The sequence below is a fragment of the Pan paniscus genome, chromosome Y, assembly GCF_029289425.2.
Source record: "Pan paniscus chromosome Y, NHGRI_mPanPan1-v2.0_pri, whole genome shotgun sequence".
NCBI lineage: Eukaryota > Metazoa > Chordata > Mammalia > Primates > Hominidae > Pan > Pan paniscus.
The window spans coordinates 16,824,952-16,831,846 of record NC_073273.2 but is presented as its reverse complement, the minus strand read 5'-3'; the positions used below and the strand labels follow the sequence as shown (position 1 = coordinate 16,831,846).

At 38.3% G+C, this 6,895-nt stretch overlaps 1 pseudogene; it reads right to left on the bottom strand.

The window, feature by feature from the left end:
* Nucleotides 1-2,777: 2,777 nt before the first annotated feature.
* LOC134729853 (zinc finger protein 736-like) lies at nt 2,778-3,874 on the bottom strand (annotated as a pseudogene).
* Between the last annotated feature and the right edge of the window lie 3,021 nt (nt 3,875-6,895).

The following is a 6,895-nucleotide window of genomic DNA, read 5'->3' as shown; positions in this document are numbered from 1 at the left end:
TAGTTCTCACAGAGAAAAAGGCAAAATGTGCATGAATACAGAGCCTTCAAATGAAATATCCAGGTACTTGCATTGGGAAAATCAAAGAAACAACATAACTTATGGAGAATAGAGTAAAGCAAGGCTGAACAATGGGCCACCTGGAAAAAACATGGAGTCAAGGGAACCTCCCCAACCAGTAAAGCAGTGAGTGCATGTGTGACCCTGGGAACCCAAGATTCTCCTACAGGTCTTTCCAATCCTCAGGTGAGATTTCCTAAAGAACCTATTTTACCCAGGCCTTCAGTTTAACACATAGAGCTACATGGAGTCTCAGAAGAGCAGCCTCACAGGCCTGTGCAGAGATTCAAGAGCCTTAGATACACTGGATTTCCAGGATTCCCAGAAAAAGTAGCTGCAACTCCAGCAAAGCAGGAGGTTACACCCCTGTACATACCTATAGGAAATAGGTAGCATCCAGGGACACGAGCAGTGGTCCATGGACCACTTCCACAATGCATCACAAAGTAAAACCTACTGGCTTAGAATTCCAGCCAACCATTGGTAGCAACGCTGCACCTCTCTGAACTGGAGCTACCAGAAGGAGGAGTGGACCAACATCTTTGTTGTTCCAACAACATAGCCATCCCAGCCTTGAAGCTTTGAAGAGCCAAAGCTGACTGTGGCAGAAAAGATCTCCTAGAATAGTACAGGTGCTCTAAAAAGACATGGCCAGACGCCTGTTAAACCAGGTCCCCAATCTCTTCCTCCTCACTGAAAAGAACTTCCCAAACAGGGTGTCTAGCTACCAACACGAATACTATTTGATCGATGGAATTTTGAAAACTCCTTGGGATATAGTTCCTAAAGTGATGAGTGAGCTGCCATTTTTGCTGTTTCTGTGACTTAGCTGTTCCAGGGTTCTGCCTTTGGATAATCCAAATAAACTGGCGATGAAACCTCTGCACAGCAGAGCTCTCCTACAAAAATGTGGATAGATGGTTATCTTAAGTGGGTCCTGAATTATTTTCTCCTCACTGGGTAAGACCTTTTAAGAGGGGATTCCAACTACCTTCTTTAGGTGCTTTTGGGCTGGAAACAGGTCCATACCTGCCTGGGATGGAGCTTCCAGAGAAAAGGGCATACTGCCTTCATTGCTGTTTTGCAGCATTCAATGGGATAACTCCAGGTACTGGAAAACCTGAGGTGACTAGATATGCAATGGACACACAGCATGCTGCATCAGTCCTTCAGAATAGTGGCCAGACTGTTACATGAGTGCCTGTTCTCACATATTCTCACTGGGCAGCTTCTCCAGGTCTGGGCCACTAGCCAATCACTGGCAAGGATATTGAGCTAGTAGCAATGCAACTTCCTGGACAGAGCTCATAGGGGCAACTGAAAATATTTCTACCTCTGAATTAGAACTGTCCTTGCTACATTTCTCAGACTAATGAAAAATTCAAAACCCAAGTGCCTTATTTATACCTCAAATAAGCTGCCTTTTACCCAAGGAGAGGATGCCAGTCCATCTTCCATGGGTTCTACATAATACCCACTGCTCCTCACCAGACAATAAACTCCTAACTTGGTCAAAAGCACAGATCCTCCATCCTGGGCTGACTGTAGTGAGGGATTGCTGACCTACATCTCTCTGAGTTCCAGCCCCCAGAAGACGAAGAAATGAGGCAGCAAGCCAGCTCATATGGTTCCAAGAGTGTTGGAACAAGAGCATCTGTAGTAATATGCTGCCAGTGATGTCCACTTCTCTAAGTTCAACTTTCTCCCATAAGAGACCATAGCCCTAGAGAAACTTTTGGACCTAATTTTTGCAAGATGGTCTTACAAATCAGAAAAGGCTGTTCCAACTGAATACCCCTTAGTCAGCTGGCCTCTTCCAGGGACCCAGTCTGGCTACAGATTCTTACAGGGAAGTCTCAGGTACCCTGGGAGCCCATACCATAGCATCTGCACTGGTGGGTCATGCCTGACTCCTGAAGAGCTCCAGCAAGTCAGCTCCTATGATTCCACTAGCCCACAAGTTTCTTTCCCATAGTGAAACTTCCCATGAGAAAAAAGTAAGCTTATATCCAACCAAAGTAAGCTTCAGAAGTAAAAAAAAAAAAAAAAAAAAAAAAAAAAAAAAAAAAAAAATCCTATTCACATAAGTAAATGGTGAAGAATTCTGTTACCCAAGACGTGCCTTACAAGAGTTTCTGAAGGAAACATTAAATAAAAAAGGCTATAATTAGTCACTACAAAACACACTGAAGTATATAAACTGCTGACACTATAAAGCAACCACATAAACAAATGTGCAAAATAGTCAGCTAAGATCATAGTGACAGAATCAAATTGACACATATAAATGCTAAGCATAAATGTAAATGGGCTAAATGCCTCAATTAAAAAACAGTGTGGCAAGCGGAGTAAAGAATCAAGATCCAATGGTATGCTGTAATCTAGACACTCATCTCAATTAAGCCCAAAATAAAGAAAAAAGAAAAAATCTACCAAGCAAATGGAAAACCGGAGGGGATACAATTCTAATTTCTGGCAAAACAGACTTAAAATCCACATAGATTTTTTTAAAAGAGAAAGAAGTCATTCTATAATAGTAAAATGCAATATACACACCCAACACAAAAGCGCCCAGATTATAAAGCAAGTTCTTAGAGACCCTCCAAGATGTTAAGTTAAATCTTCAACAGTCATTACATTTATATGACATTTTTTCAGTTTTAAGTCTTTGATGTTGAATGAAATATGAGGACTTGTTGAAAAGCTTTTCCACATTTTTAACACTTGTGGAGTTTCTCTCTACTATGAATTATCTTATGTCTAATGAGGTGTGAGAACAAACTCAGTGTTTTGCCACATTCTTCACATTAGTAGGGTTTCCATCCAGTGTGAATTCTCCTATGATTAGTAAGGTCAGAAAAAGCACTTAAAGGTTTTGACACATTCTTCACATTTGTAAGGTCTCTCTTCTATGCGAATTATCTTGTGGTTAATAAGGGTTGAGGAGCAGGTAAAGTCTTTGCCTTTTTTCAGATGTAGGTTTATCTCCAGTAAAAATTCTCTTATGTTGATTAAGGGCTGAGAACCACATAAAAGCTTTTCCACATTAGTTACATATGTAATGGTTTCTCTTCAGTATGAATTAAATTATGTTTAGTAAGGTCTAAGAACCACCTATAGGCTTTGTTATATTCTTCACGTTTGTAGGGTTTCTCTCCAGTATAAATTATCTTATGTTTAGCAAGGTCTGAGCATTATCTTAGGGTTAGTAAGGTCTGAGAAGCATGTAAAGGCTTTTCCATGTTATTCACATTTGTAGGATCTATTTCCAGAATGATTTCTCTTGTTTAGTAAGGGTTGAGCAGCAGGTAAAGGTTTTGCCACATTCTTCATATTTGTAGGTTTTTGCTCCAGTATGAACTGTCTTATGTTCAGTAAGGTTTGAGAACTTTTTAAAGGCTTTGCCACATATTCACATCTGTAGCATCTCTCTGAAATATGTATTTTTTTAATAGTAAAATCTGAGAACTGTCTGCAGTTTCTGCCACTTTCTTTACATTTGTAGCATTTCTCTCTGCTAAAAGTTTTCCTATGTTCACTCAAGCTTGAGCACACCTGGAAAGTTTTCCAAATTTATTACATTGATGGATTGTGCTCTGGGTAGCTGACAAATATTGATGAAAAAAATTATAACTGCCTTTCTGTCCCTTGTAATTATTCATGCTTTGGTATTAGTCCTTTAAATGTAAACTATTAAGGTCAAAACACCCATATTTTATCGGAATTACTTTTGAAATGAATCTCTTATTTCATGCTCCAGCCATGTATCTGCAGTCATATGAAAAGAGCCAGCTAAAAAAAAATTCTCCCACATCGGTCTCAAGTGAATACAATTTACAAATATATAATTATACAAAGCACAGTAACAAGGTGACAATAAAATACCACAGGCTCTAATTCCTTTATAGACATACAAACTTAACAGAAATGTGCGGAATAAAATTCCTCTGTGAGGAGTCTAAGAATCAGTTAAGCATTTGTAGCACCTCAACAGAGCAAAATACCAAGAACCATGTAGAAGTGTAATAAAAGTGTTTTATATTTACCCACCCCAGCCATTCTTCATCCTATGATGACTTTAAATATGGACTCCCAACTCCTGTCTTCCCCTTCAAAAGTAAATAAAACAGTGGAACCTGTGTTCCGGCTTCTGGCTTTGGGAGACCTTACTAAAGATTAATTTCTATATTCTATGACAGTGTTAAGGGAAAGATGGTATTCTTTGACAGTTTGGGGCAAGTGAGATCAAAGGTAAATGACTGTTACAAGAAAGACTTCAGTATCATAGACAGACAATGGATATAGTAATTGACTACAGGATCTCAATATGAAACAGAGAAAGGCCAGGAGTGGTGGCTCACACCCATAATCCCAGCCCATTGGGAGTTTGAGGTGGGCATATCACCTGAGGTCAAAAGTTCAAAACCAGCCAGGTCAACATGGTGAAAGCCCTTGTCTACTAAAAATACAAAAATTACCTGGTTGTGGTAACAAGTGCCTGTAATCCCACCTACATGGGTGGCTGAGGCAGGATAATCATTTGAACCCAGGAGGTGGAAGTTGCAGTGAACCAAGATCATGCCATTGCACCACAGGCTGGGTAACAAGAGTAAAATTTTAACTCAAAAAAAAAGAGAGAAAATTTAAAAATTGGGAATATTTTTTAACAAAAAAAAACCACACAAGCCTAGAGAAAACATCAATGTAACAGGTGTGGAGACTTCAAGAATCTCTAACCTAAAATTTGGTATCATATTCCCCCAGAAAAAATGTCACCTAATAAGCATTTTCACATGTGGTATTTTATTATACAAATTGCAACCTCAGATTACAACATATACATTATGTTAAGATAATATGGTTCATTGAAAGATAGAAATAAATATTTAGAAATCAGCAATAACAAATTGAGAGGTAAAAATTACCTGAGCACAATTCAGGTAAAAATAAATTGCCCTAAGAAATTAAAATTACCATCTGAATGATGCTTAATGAGAAAAATGGAAATAAAGAAAACAAAATGAAATTAACAAAAGGATAAAAAGCACAAAAAATAAAAATTGTGTAGTAGAAGTACAAAAAGAACAAATATGCACTTCAACATTATTAAAAAATATAAGAAAATCAATGTACAAAAATCACAAGCATTCTTATACAACAATAACCGACAGAGAGCCAAATCATGAGTGAACTCCCATTCACAATTGCTTCAAAGAGAATACAATACCTAGGAATCCAACTTACAAGTGATGTGAAGGACCTTTTCAAGGAGAACTACAAACCACTGCTCAATGAAATAAAAGAGTATACAAACAAATGGAAGAACATTCCATGCTCGTGGGTAGGAAGAATCAATATCGTGAAAATGGCCATACTGCCCAAGGTAATTTATAGATTCAATGCCATACCCATCAAGCTACCAATGACTTTCTTCACAGAATTGGAAAAAACTACTTTAAAGCTCATATTGAACCAAAAATGAGCCTGCATTACCAAGTGAATTCTAAGCCAAAAGAACAAAGCTAGAGGCATCATGCTACCTGACTTCAAACTATACTACAAGGCTACAGTAAAAAAAAAAAAAAACAGCATGGTACTGGTACCAAAACAGAGATATAGACTGATGGAACAGAACAGAGCCCTCAGAAATAATGCCACATATCTACAACTATCTGATCTTTGACAAACCTGACAAAAACAAGAAATGGAGAAAGGATTCCCTATTTAGCAAATGGTGCTGGGAAAAATGGCTAGCCAAATATAGAAAGTTGAAACTGGATCCCTTCCTTACACCTTATACAAAAATTAATTCAAATTGGATTAAAGACTTATATGTTAGATCTAAAACCATAAAAACCCTAGAAGAAAACCTAGGCAATACCATTCAGGACATAGAAATGGGCAAGGACTTCATGTCTAAAACACCAAAAGCAATGGCAACAAAAGCCAAAATTGACAAATAGGATCTAATTAAACTAAAGAGCTTCTGCACAGCAAAAGAAACTACCGTCAGAGTGAACAGGCAACCTACAACATGGGAGAAAATTTTTGCAACCTACTTATCTGACAAAGGGCTAACATCCAGAATTTACAATGAACACAAACAAATTTACAAGAAAAAAACAAACAACACCATCAAAAAGTGGGTGAAGGATATGAACAGACACTTCTTAAAAGAAGACATTTATGCAGCCAAAAAACCACATGAAAAAATGCTCACCATTACTGGCCATCAGAGAAATGCAAATCAAATCCACCGTGAGATACCATCTCACACCAGTTAGAATGGCGATCATTAAAATGTCAGGAAACAGCAGATGCTGGATAAGATGTGGAGAAATAGGAATACTTTTACACTGTTGGTGGGACTGTAAACTAGTTCAACCATTGTGGAAGCAATGTTGCGATTCCTCAGGGATCTAGAACTAGAAATACCATTTGACCCAGCCATCTCATTACTGGGTATATACCCAAAGGATTATAAATCATGCTGCTATAAAGACACATGCACACGTATGTTTATTGTGGCACTATTCCAATAGCAAAGACTTGGAACCAAGCCAAATGTCCAACAATGATAGACTGGATTAAGAAAATGTGGAACATATACACCATGGAATACTATGCAGCCATAAAAAATGTGAGTTCGTGTCCTTTATAGGGACATGGGTGAAACTGGAAGCCATCATTCTCAGCAAACTATCACAAGGATAAAAAACCAAACTCCGCATGTTCTCACTCATAGGTGGGAATTAAACAATGAGAACACATGGACACAGGGAGGGGAACATCACACACCGGGGACTGTTGTGGGGTCGGGGGAGGGGGTAGGGAT